This window comes from Epinephelus moara, chromosome 12 (genome assembly GCF_006386435.1).
Source record: "Epinephelus moara isolate mb chromosome 12, YSFRI_EMoa_1.0, whole genome shotgun sequence".
In the NCBI taxonomy this organism is placed as follows: Eukaryota; Metazoa; Chordata; class Actinopteri; order Perciformes; family Serranidae; genus Epinephelus; species Epinephelus moara.
In genome coordinates, this window is record NC_065517.1 from 17,216,961 (window position 1) to 17,229,145 (window position 12,185).

Genomic DNA, 12,185 nt, shown 5'->3' on the forward strand with positions numbered 1-12,185 from the left:
GGCGACAGAGGTGTTCAGAATTTTGCAAGATAAAGTACAAGTTAAGGTTTTTTGTTTTTTTTAAGGTACTCTGACACCAGTAGAGTCTCCTTTTTTTTTGTTCATACTTCTACTGTACGCTGCCAACACCCAGGAGTGTGGGAACATATTTTTGCTGAGGGGTGCTGCCAGGTCCCCAGGAAGTGTGCTGGGCTTTGAAGCTGATTGTCGTAGTGGGCAAACAGTGGAATTACAGGGCAAAGAGACGTCTGGAAATCAGGGGATATTTTTTTTGAGCGTCACAACCCCAGTGAAATGACTTGTCTTATTAATATGAAAGTCTAGAAGAGCCACACAATAAATCATTTAATCAAGGTAGTGGAGTGCTTAAACAGAAATAGGCAGCTTGGTCGGCAGAAGTCTCAAGTGCGCCTGGTCTATGGGCTGCACAGATAGGACTGAACAGCGCCCTGCCTCCAATGCTGAGTCCTGTTCTCTTTATACATACATTGGTGCATGGTCTGTAACCATGTATGTGCACGCACTTACACAGGAGCTACTGTTAAACTACTCAGACGTACTTACATCGGCAGTTTGATCAACTGTTAGTCCAAAGAATGTGCGCTCCCGTGCCTCAGACGCATTTACTCCCTGGACTGCATGTGCCAAAATTTCTAATAATGCATTTTGAATGGTGTCGGACATCCAGTTGTCTCCTTGCTGATGCAGCTCTGTTCCACTGAGCTAATAATACGTCCGTTTGACGTCTGCTCCATCATTAGCTGCCATAAAACTCTGGAACTCTCTCGCATACTGTACAAGGAGCAGCTCCAACACTGTCCTGGCAATTTTCTGGTCTTTCTCAGCTTGTTTGCACCATTGATTAGCTCCTGTTACAGCAAACCTCTAACCAAGTTTAGCTGACCCATGAGCTGACCCCGACCCCTGTACTATGACCTGAAGTGATGTCATTATAACGTCGGGTCACAGGAGTTATTTCATTTGCACATTTTAAACATCCTTTTTTATACACCTTATCATATGCTATTCTACATTTGAAACAAATGTTCAAATATCCCATGAGTTACGGTACCTAATCAAGCTGTTTACAGACTGTGTTGTTCCACTCCTTGTCAGCAGTGCAGCACCCTCAGCACCCACCTTCATGCGCACATGCCAACACCCCTCTTGACATTAACCCAACTTCATAACAAATTATCCAATTATCCTATGTTATTTTAGAGGAAGCTACTGCAACGCATGTCAACCCTTTCATTAAATAATTACCTTAATGTGGTAATTCACTGTAATTACGTCATCTCTACTGTAAATACTGCTAATCTTTGAGCAAACTAGCCCCCAAATGTTGACTATAAACAAGGCTAACAAGTCTACACCCATTTCAGCTGCTGGGAACAGTGGTGCTCTGAGCTAAACGCTAACATGCTCACAATGACAGTGCTGACATGTTGATCTAATGTTTGCCATGTTCACAGTTTTAGTTTAGTGTGTTAGCATGCTGATTAGCACTAAACACAAAGTGCAACTGAAGCTGATGGGAAGGCTTTTAGCTTTGCAGGTATTTAGTCAGAAGAATTGGACAGTGATGGGTGAAAAGTGAACAGGCAACCCATCCAATATTTAGGGCTCTTAACTTAAAACCACAGATGTCAACATCATGATGGCACTGGAAGAAAAGTCAGGGGATCACAAAGACAAAAGTCATGAGGATTCATCGTCTGGGAACGTGTCTGTACAAAATTTTGTCCTAAGCTATGCAGTAGATCTTGAGATATTTGACAGGATACGTTAAAACTTTTTCAGTCAGAGGATCACAAAAGTCATCAGGATTCATCCTTTGGGTAACATGAATGTCTGTATAAAATTCCAAATCATGAAATAGTTGCCAAGTCTGGACCAAAGTGGTGGACCGGCCGACATTGTCATTCCAAGAGCTATGCTAGCAGGATTGCAAAAATAAAGGTCAAATAATCCTTCAGAGCGTCAACAGGCAACTTCATTTGCTGACTTCTGACACAGTTTGCAATTCTGTGTGGAGATTTATATCTGCCATGCTGGTGTGTGACATTTCTGCTATTCAGATGACAAACTTTTCAGGACATTCAGGTGAATTCAGGTGAACCAATTCCTGCTCAGTGCAGCTTTCATTTCAGTGCAGCATTTTGCAAACAAGCACAGCAGTACTTCAAACCTATTGTGAGGTAATTGAGACAAGGCTGAAACATTGTTGATCTGGCATGAAAACAAATCCCTCTTGTTTTAGCAGATTTTGTAAATGAAGGAGGCAAGTCAGGGCAGCGGCGCTAGTTTCTCTCTGCCTGTTTGTGGATGAATTCACATTCTGTTCTCAGCTCTTTTGCCCCTTAGGGCCATGGCACTGCAGTTTGTAAAATCTCTGTGTGTGAGAAGGCGACAAAGTGGAGCAGAAAAAAAAGCCTGTCTGCCACTGCAAGGAGAAAGGTGTGACTGGAAGGTTGGTCTCATTTCCTGCATCATGGTATTTTCAGGGTCCTTTCTCTCAAGCACACTTGTGCGTAAAAATAAAGGGAGTATTAATCTCTGTGCCGGCAGGGCATCTAAACTACAGAATAACCATTGTCTAGTTTCCTATATTGTCCTCTGGGAGGGGAGGTGTGTCTGCAGACAGAAACGCTCAGTTGAAAGACTTGTCTGGAGCTTTTCTTCCATTCCCAGGATTGTATTTTTGGATGTTTATACTTAATGTGGCTTTTTGGCCTCCCATGAACCCGATTTGGAATTCATCATAGATGTTTGACCACATCCAGAGGCAATTTTCACTTGTATTTGTCAGTCACACATGTGCCTCTAGATATTTGTTTTGCTCCCAGTCCTTCCTGAATGCATTTGTAGTCTGAGTTTATAGCGGTTTGTTACCCTTTTCTTCTCTTTGTTAAGTGTGGTGAAGAAGCAAATTTAAAAAACTAAAACGAAACGAGAGTAAAAGTGTCATCCCACATGAGTAATGATGTCTCCCTGAGGGACAAACGTGCACCACCTTGTTTTACCTGGAACTGTTGCATCACTAGTTCCTGGGATTTTGACATTTCCAGAGCAAGTTGATGAGATGTCTCAAAATCTGATAATGTGTGTCTGACATGCATCATGCGTCTCAAATCAATTGTTAAAGCAAGTTCAGGTCAAGTCACAACTATTCAGAAGCAAATTTAAATCATAATGCACTGCACAGTCTCTGGCTTTTGTTTGATATCTGGTGTTGGAAGAAAGTGTTGTTACACATTTTGGACCTGTTGTTAGCCAAGTTAGCCCTGCGAGATAACCTAGCTTGTTTACTACATTATGTGAACATCGCTGTCACCCTGAAAGTCCTGCTGAATCCCGTTCAAACTCAAACCCGCTCAAATAGTTGAGCATTTGTATTATCCAATTGAACTGACAAAATTTTGGGTCATGTACAGCCCTATTTTTAATGTAAATAACTATTTTTATTAGTTTATAATCACCTGAAAAGGGGTCCATGTCATTGGTTCGACAGCCCATTAGTCCGACTGTCCGTTGTGCTGAATGGCTCCGCCTCAAGCCGGTCGCTGCGCACCATACGCCCGCCGCGACCGGCTTGAGGCGGAGCAGGCTCACGGCTTATGTGTTTGTCACTTTCTTTTTCATTTTAACCCACACCATGATCTTTTCCTGACCCTAACCAAATGGTTTTTGTGCCTAAACCTAACCAGACCTTAACCACAGGGCATCATGATGATTTCGGAACGGACTTGAGTTTAATATGGTCGGAACAATGGGATGTCGAACCAATGGGCTGTCGAACCAATGGGCAGTTCCCCCTGAAAAGAAGGATCTTTGTTTTTTATTGCTTTCAAATGAGTTGTTTGTTCTACATACGGAGCAGGTCCTCTTCCACAGAGCCTGCCATGTTGTTCTACAGTAGCCCAGAATGGACAAATCAAACACTGGCTCTAGACAGGGCCATTCACATTTTCATATCAGCCACCATAGTTCTCTTACACGCTTGGTACTCGGTAGAAGTTTCAGTTCTGCAGCCTCACCTCTAGAGGCCACTACACGCTACACACTAGACCTTTAAGACTTCAATGTTTCAAGTCAGCTATCAGATTGTCATATTTGCGACTTGAGTCCAAATCAAAGTACCCTGGGTGTTTTTGTCATCACTAGTGTCATCAAGGGGCCCTATTTGTTTGTATCTCATGCAGGGCTGTACCTGACACATAATTACGTCAGTTGAATCGGATTTGACGTTCAGAGTGACAGCAATGTTTACATGATGTAGTAAACAAACAAACCAAGGTAGCCGTCCAAGCTAATGTATGCTAGCTATGCTAATGATGGATGAGACATGAACAAAACACACTCAAAGGGATGTGGGTGACATGACAAGAGGAGAGGTTATATATATATATATTTACCAATCTACTAAGGCAGTAACAGGCCAAGAAATGTATCAGTATGCCCACAAAAGGCAGGAATTAAGACATGAAAAATAGCTTTTTAAATGGAAAAGCATTCAGCATGTTTGTGAGCCTTCAGGGATACACACGAAGCATTTTGATGAGAGACGCTGAATGTAAACATTGCCGCGTTTGTTTACAAGAGCAGGGCACGTTTAAATCTGTCTCGTGTCCATAAGTCTCTGTTATCCTGCCTGTCTCTTTAACCTGACAGCAGTGAAAGATCATCTGTGGCACGAATACAAGAGGTAATCATCCCGCAGCTGCCACAACACACAGAAACACAACAACCATCCACTGCCGTGTGTGGAAATTTGGCAGACAATTTGGACATTTTACTCCAGAGGGTTTCCTTTTTTAAGGGGAAAAAGGGTTTTTGAGTGTGGGAAATGATTTCCAGTGGAGCTTAGAGACAGTAATTCCACTGTCTCTCTCTGTCCCCAGTGTGGGCCACGCTCCAGGGAAATCCGCCCACTGCACTCTGCTCCGCTAACACGAGCCTCATTCCCTCCTTCTCTGTTTGCGATAAGGGGAAAAACCTCAATAGCAGCACACTGAGGGTTTCAGTCACATCTGTTGCAGCTGAGTCTCCATGGTTACCACATCTTATGTGTAGCTGTTATATAATGGATTGTAGCGAGTGCTTTATTGACTTACTGTACCTGTCCTGTTCCTGCATTCTCAGACACACTAAGTCTGCAGGCCATTACAGCTGGCCCCTGAGTTACCAATGTAAACAGTGCTATTGGAATGTAATTGCGGTGCTTTTAGCAGTGCAGCGCGATGACATTTTCACAAATATGAAGTGTATAGGCCAGAGTGAGGGCACATAGCTACACATGCAAACATTCTGCCCTTCCCTTATCCTGAAATGTGCTGTGGCCCGGTGAGAAAACAACTACAAATTATTAGTAATGCCACTCGAGATGTGACCCTCTCAGTAAATATATAACCTGTTGATGCTACAGATTCAAATATGTGGATAGTGTTTGGACAAAAATTCAAGTTTTGCTGTTCATTCTTTTCTTTTTTTTAAATCTATGCAGCACTTGTATTAGAAATATGCATAGTTTGCATTTGAATAGTGCTTTACAAATGTGTCTTTGTCTCGAATGTAGTGCCGGAACCATTAGTCAACTTGTTTGATTACTGAATCAACAGAAAATTAATCAGCATCTACAGTAGTATGAATAAAAGCTGATTGTTTGAGTCATTTATCAAGGAAAAACTGTGAAATATTTGGTGTTTTCAGCTTCTTGGTGTTTGTAGAACTGTTAATGGATTCTCTTTTTCTTTCTGGACTGTTGGTTGGACTAAACAAAGGAGTCCTGGGTACATCTATGATAAATGTTACATATTAAAGGTTCACTCACTAGCTTTTTCCAGGGTTTTCTTCCTTCTTCTTCTACTTTAGCTTTGTTGTAGGGCAACAGAGCAACTTCCTGTCTTTGAAGAATCTATTTTATTGCAGAAAATAGACTTTGGTGTTATTTTTCTTACATCTGATAAACTTAAAGATCATTTGATGAACAGGAAAAAAAATCTACAGATTTTTGTGATATAATTTTCAAAACACATGGTTAAATTTTCCAGCCTGTTTCTGGAGCTTTCGACCAGATCTTACAGCCCCCTTCAATCAATGGAGTGTACTCAGCCCTTATGAACAAGCTTGTAGGCCAAGTCAGCCACGAGTTTCCAAAAAAAAAAAATAGTAATACATTTTATTTATAGGCGACACGACACTTAAGGTCACCTTACAGGCAAAGATAGAGAAAATAACAGCAGATAAAAAGTCAGAGAGGTAAGGGATAAAGTAACATAAAATAAATTAGTAAATAATAAAATAATAATAGCATAACAACAAATAAATATTCTGCAAAACACGTTTACAGTGAATAAAATTCTATGTAAATCGTGGATGTGTGTGGCTAGACGGACGGGAGTCATACTAAATAGGCTATTTGAAAAAGGTGAGTTTTGAGTTTTAGAAGAGGTGAGCAGATTCATGACAGGCCTAAATGTTGGCACTGCGCAGATATGTTGCATTTGCACATTATTATCTAGCAAATATGTTGAAAATTTACATTTTAACAACGCTGTGTAATGTGTGGTTAGGTTTAGGCACAAAGGCCACTTGGTTCTGGTTAGGAAAAGATCATGTTTTGGCTCAAAATAACCAGTTTTAGGGGCACAATCCCTGCAGGAAAAGCTGCACTGTCTCAGAAAAAATACAACCACTTTTCATGGCACTATCCCTGCTGAGGGGTCGCTACCAAAAACCCATGTATAGTGCTGAGAAAGCTGCTGGAAACAGCTTTTTTGTTGTCTGTTGGTCTGCAGTAGTCTGCAGCTTGGCAGGCTTCTCGCCTAGGTGACAAGCCATTCATCATCCCCTCCACCTCCCCGATGTCAGCTCAGCCCAAAGTCAGCTCACCTTAAAAACACTGATATGATTCGAAAAACATGCAAATGTTATGTATTCATGGTTTGCAGAAATGTACAAAGCTAACATTTTCTTCTGGGTATTTGTTCATGCTTTGTCAAGTTCAAGACAGAATGTTTATTCTCAGATATACAGATTGATCAATAATGAAAATCCTAGCCATAGGTCTGGTCTTAAACAGACACTTTAGTCGACAATAAAGTTGTTTTGTATTGTGCATTTGCATACACTGTATATGGCTTTAGGGATGTATGGTGTAGATGATGCACACAGTCTCAGTGTTGTTTATAGCTGAAGGCTGCTGGGACGAGCGACTGTTTACATTTCTCAACAGCCCACACTCATTAAAATAGATTTCTTTGTGTCCAAATGTATGCTCTCCATTTGGCTCTGAGCACAGGAGAGAGACAGACACTTTGAGTCTCTGAGACAATCCATATCCACTTGAGCAGTCTCCAGTGCCATTTAGATCCTGCTGCGATTACAATATTGAGCCGATCCCCCCCCCCCCCCCAAAAAAAAAGAGCATGTGTAACTGGTGGAGGCACCCAGGGGAGGGCTGAGAAGGATCTATAAAGAGGAGCCTCTGGACACCACAATAATTCCTGCAGTTCTCTTAGAGCTGCTCATCTCGCTTCGCCTCACCCCCCTCCTCCCTCTCTCCTCCCTCAGAGGCACCGCTGGGCCCGAGGAACCTGCAGCAGCAGGCCGAGAGCTGCTGGAAGCCAAATAGTGTGCGAGAGTATTGAATTATTTCCCTCCTCTGCTTTGAGCAGTAGGCGAGGGAATCAATTTAGTTTTGGTCAACAGTGGCAGGTCCAGCCGTAGGAGGTGTAGCAGGATTATCAGGGCATCACTATGCATGTTTCAGTCTTGTGTTTTTTTCCAATTTGTCTTATCTCCACCCTGGTGTAGATGGACTTTTTTTATACCACTGGTATCAGGTGATTGCAATGGCTACAACAACAGCTGAGGTGAGCACATGTGATCAGGTGGCAGGGCCTGTTAAAGGGGTGACTGGGTGACTCAAGTTACTCTGCTACTGGCTCTACGCAGCCTTCTGTCAACGCTATGTTGGCAGGTCTGCTGTTTCATTGGCATGTACTCAGCTCTGCTGTGAAATTGGTAAGCAATCACGACATCTAAACACTCTCCAAAAAACATTCAGATGCCTCGCTGTTGAATCGGGCAGAATCATAGGCAGTGTCTGCATGACGTCCTGTGCTGTATGTCTGCATGAGTTTGAGAATAAATGTGGCAACAAGCCTGCCATGAATCTGCTGACAGAACAGAAAACACATTCATGATATACTGTGTCACTGATAGGGAAGTGTGACATTTTGTTAGGGTGTATTCACAACATGTCTACTGTGCTTTGAGGTGTGAAGCATTTCCTCCACTTGTTTGTTTAGTCAAATGTTGGAGTCGTGTCCTCAGTTCTTACAAATGCAATGCAGTTTAGCAGGAATGTGCATAATATGACCTGACTCAACAGATAATAAATAAGTAGCACACATAAGAACTGTTTTAATTATTGATTATTCAATTAATAACACCACAAAATAATGCTTACCACAGTGTGCCAGTGGTGTGCCGATGTTTAAGTCTTTGTTTTGCTAGACACAAACATATTGAGCTTACAACATAGACTGTATATAAAGATGGAGGACATGACAGCTCCAAAAAAGTGAAGCTAGGACATCTCGATCGCCCCCTGGTGGCTGGCTGCAGTATAGGGTCATAAACCATGCCCCCTCTAGGTTAGTGGATAGGACATAGGCCAAACAAAAAAATAAAAGTACGCGTCAAATACATTTTTTCCCAAAGCGGGTTTCTGTCATCTTAGGTAGTTCTCATCCAGCTGATGTGTATTCATGTTCTCTGGGAAGTTTTTTATTAATTGGTTATTTGATGCTGACTACGGGATTTGACGTCATGATAGACAGCTGTGAGTGCCAACTGGTGCGCTCGCAATCAATGGCAGCGTTTGCAATCTATCGGACAGATGTATAGTCAGGAACTTGATGTCGCTAAGATCTTTACTGTGCAGACTCTGGCTGCAAATGACACCAGAATAATATGGCAGTAGCTGTATCCGCGATATTTTGGCTTCAGTTTTGTACAGTCTGTGTAAAGGCTCATTCATGCTAATCGTTAGATACAGATACAGAGACTGAGACAGAGCCCTCTGTCCACTAGCGCTGCAACTAACGATTATTTTCATTGTCGACTAATCTGTTGATAATTTCTTCGATTAGTCAACAATTAGTCGAAAAATGTGTTGAAATGTTGAAAAATGTCGGTCTGTCTCTCCCAAACCCTTGTTTTGTACTCACGCCAAAGGGTTTTAGTTCACCGTCATGGGAGAGTGTGTAAAGCTGCCAATATTTGAACGTAAGAAGCTGCAATAAGAGTATTTTGAGTACTTTTATAGTATTTTTCTATGAAAAATGACTCAAATCGATTAGTCGACTACTAAAATAGTCACCGATTATTTTAATAGTCAATTAGTCATCAATTAGTCGACTAATAATTACAGCCCTACTTCACACTATCATTCATTTCACAAGTATTTTCATTTCACATTTTTTTTTAGAGCTATACAGACAAAATGGAGCAGTACTGCCGGAGATTGTGGGTTCAGTGTAGGGTAGTTCAAACAAGATACCAACATAGGAGACAACAAAGACATTTTAGAAATGGCAGAACAAAACGAATCATTAAAAAAATGAAAGGAAGTCTCTATCCACATGTCAAAATGTATTCACAGGCCTCACAGACTACTGCCATTGACAACGCTGCTTCCATTAAAAGGAACTTTTGACTCTGTCCTCTGGTGGATCTATTGGCTGTATCTGTGCCAACATAAAGGACACATGGAAGTATGGCATGACAGTGACCTTTAAACTATTATTGTATCCAAAGGGAGTATAAATAAGCCTTAAGCTAACACGAGTTGTCCTTCTTTATATACAGTCTATAGTTTACATTCACATAAAACAAAGAAAAGCAGCAAATCCTCACATTTTAGTCGCTGGAACCAGAGAGTATTTTTGTTAGAAACAAGAAGGTCATGCCAGCGGCTCTGTGAGGCTGTACTTGGGTACAGTGGTGCTTTGAGCTGAATGCTAATATCAGCACCCTATCACCCTAACATTTGCCTATTAACACATAAACACAAAGTACTGCAGAGGTTGATGGGAATGTCATTATTGCAAGTACTGGACACATTAATTTGACCTGATGATAGCGCTAGATAAAAAGCCAGAGAATCACCAAAGTTATTAAAATGCATCCTGAGGGGGTCATGAATGTCTGAACAAAAGTTAATGACAATCTACCCAGTTGGTTTTTGACATTTCACTCAAAATCACACATGTCAATGTCATGGTGGCGCTAGAGGAAAAGTCAGGGGATCACTAAAGTAGTTAGGGTTCATCCTCTGGGGACCATGCATATCTGTACAAAATTTCACGACAACTCATCAAACGTTAGTAGGGGTGTTTCAGTCTGGACCAAAGCAGTGGACAGACACCAGCTCAAACAATATATTATTTATCAAAATGGTTACCTAAACTGATTAAGTGATTAACCATGTCAGCTCCAGATTCAGAGTAACTCTCTATTTGGGAAGAGATAAGATAAGAGCTGCTCGAACAACAACTGCTACTAGGATTTAAAGTCAAAAATCTGTCTTAGCAGTAAAGCCAAACATCCTGTCGGGCAAATGAAGGATGAAAGTGGTTCTGTATGACTGCCGCTGTATTCAGCTTCATATTAAAGCCTGGGACGTGTTGTTCATCTTTGGTTTTCCAATATTATTGTTCAGTACTTGTGCATCTCGACTGAAATACACACTGACGACATCATACGCCACTAGTCAAGTGCTGTCAGCTCTCAGCGGCTTTGTTCCGAGCACAGAGCACTTATGAGAACTGATTGCTCCTCGCACGTCTCCTAGCAGAACAAGACTCACTTATGTCATGCCCTTTTTTTTACATATATATTCATATGTGCAGAGTCATCTGTGTTCCTCATCCATCACCTTAGCCCTGCCCTGTGGCAGCAAACCATTTCCTTGACTCAGATGTATTCCTGGGAAGCAGGTGAGCAAAGCAAAATTGCCCCACCTAAGTCATTGCTGCATTTTAAAACCATGACTGCAGCCTTTTTTTTCCTTTGGTGAGAAAATACAGCTGTGTTACACTGCTGACTTTTAATGGCCTGTTTGCGGTAAATTCTTGCCGAGATGTAAAATTGATGGGGACTCCCGCCAGCAGCGCAATGAGACAAGCTTATCTTTTATTCATCAGCCAACCTGCGCTGTCTGGATGTTGACATTCAGCACCTTGTGTGCATAAAGTAAGAGCTCTGGAGGAGCTAAACAGCCTTTTATTCTGTGTTTGTTAAGGTTTGCAGTAAGGTTGGTCATGGTGTGCAAAGTTTTTCTCTAGGTAAACGCCAATTAAATAGCCCAAGTGTCCTGTTTTTTCCCCAGCACAAGCCATCCAGTCTTGGTTTGGACTTTTAATGACACAGGAGCTGTCCGAACATTCAAAGAAGGTCGTGGGTGATTGTGGAGACATCATTAATAGAAATGCGTCATAGATATGGAAGCAACAAGCGGTTGTTAAGCGGAGGTCAGTGAGTGAGGATTAAAGTGTACTTTCCCTTTCCGCCTTATACGTCAGAAAGGGAAACCTAACATGCACTCAATCACAGAGCGGGCATCTTGATGTGAAGATGCTGGCTGCTCATCCAGAGAGTGAAAACCCTCTTGATATTCCACATCACTGCACAGAGCCACGGAGCTTGAAATCCCTCATATCCTGTCGTCTGCCTGCCTGGCTGCGAGGAGAATATGAGGCTGTTTTCTGAAGCTCGTGCGGAGGAAGGGGTTGATGATGAGAACCTCTGAGGCCAGCAACAAGTACCTGCTTCCTGGCTGGATTTGCATGTGCTGATGATGAGAGCGGGGAGCTGCGTGGCCCCTCATCACTGACAAAAGCTCTCCACCGTTGCAACCAGCGAGCCGCTGATAGGCTTCTCTCTGCAGTGTTGTGTTGGCACGCCGCCACAGAGGCACTGAATTAAAGCAGCCTTGAAATTATGAGGATTCACAACGTGGTTACTTTGAATAATTTCCTCTGATGCACTTTGAGTATTAGCTTTGATTGCATCAACTGTATGTGGAGATTTACTCTTGTAACACTCTGATTTTGCCACTACTGGTGTTGCATTATAATGATGAGAGTACATTGAGCCGTTTTGAAGCTGAAGCA

The 12,185-nt window shown here is 42.0% G+C and overlaps 1 protein-coding gene across 1 annotated transcript in view; it reads left to right on the top strand.

The window, feature by feature from the left end:
* Positions 1–12,185, top strand: part of map3k5 (mitogen-activated protein kinase kinase kinase 5) — a 105,197-nt gene that overhangs the window by 11,634 nt on the left and 81,378 nt on the right. The gene's annotated exons all lie outside the window — the stretch shown is intronic.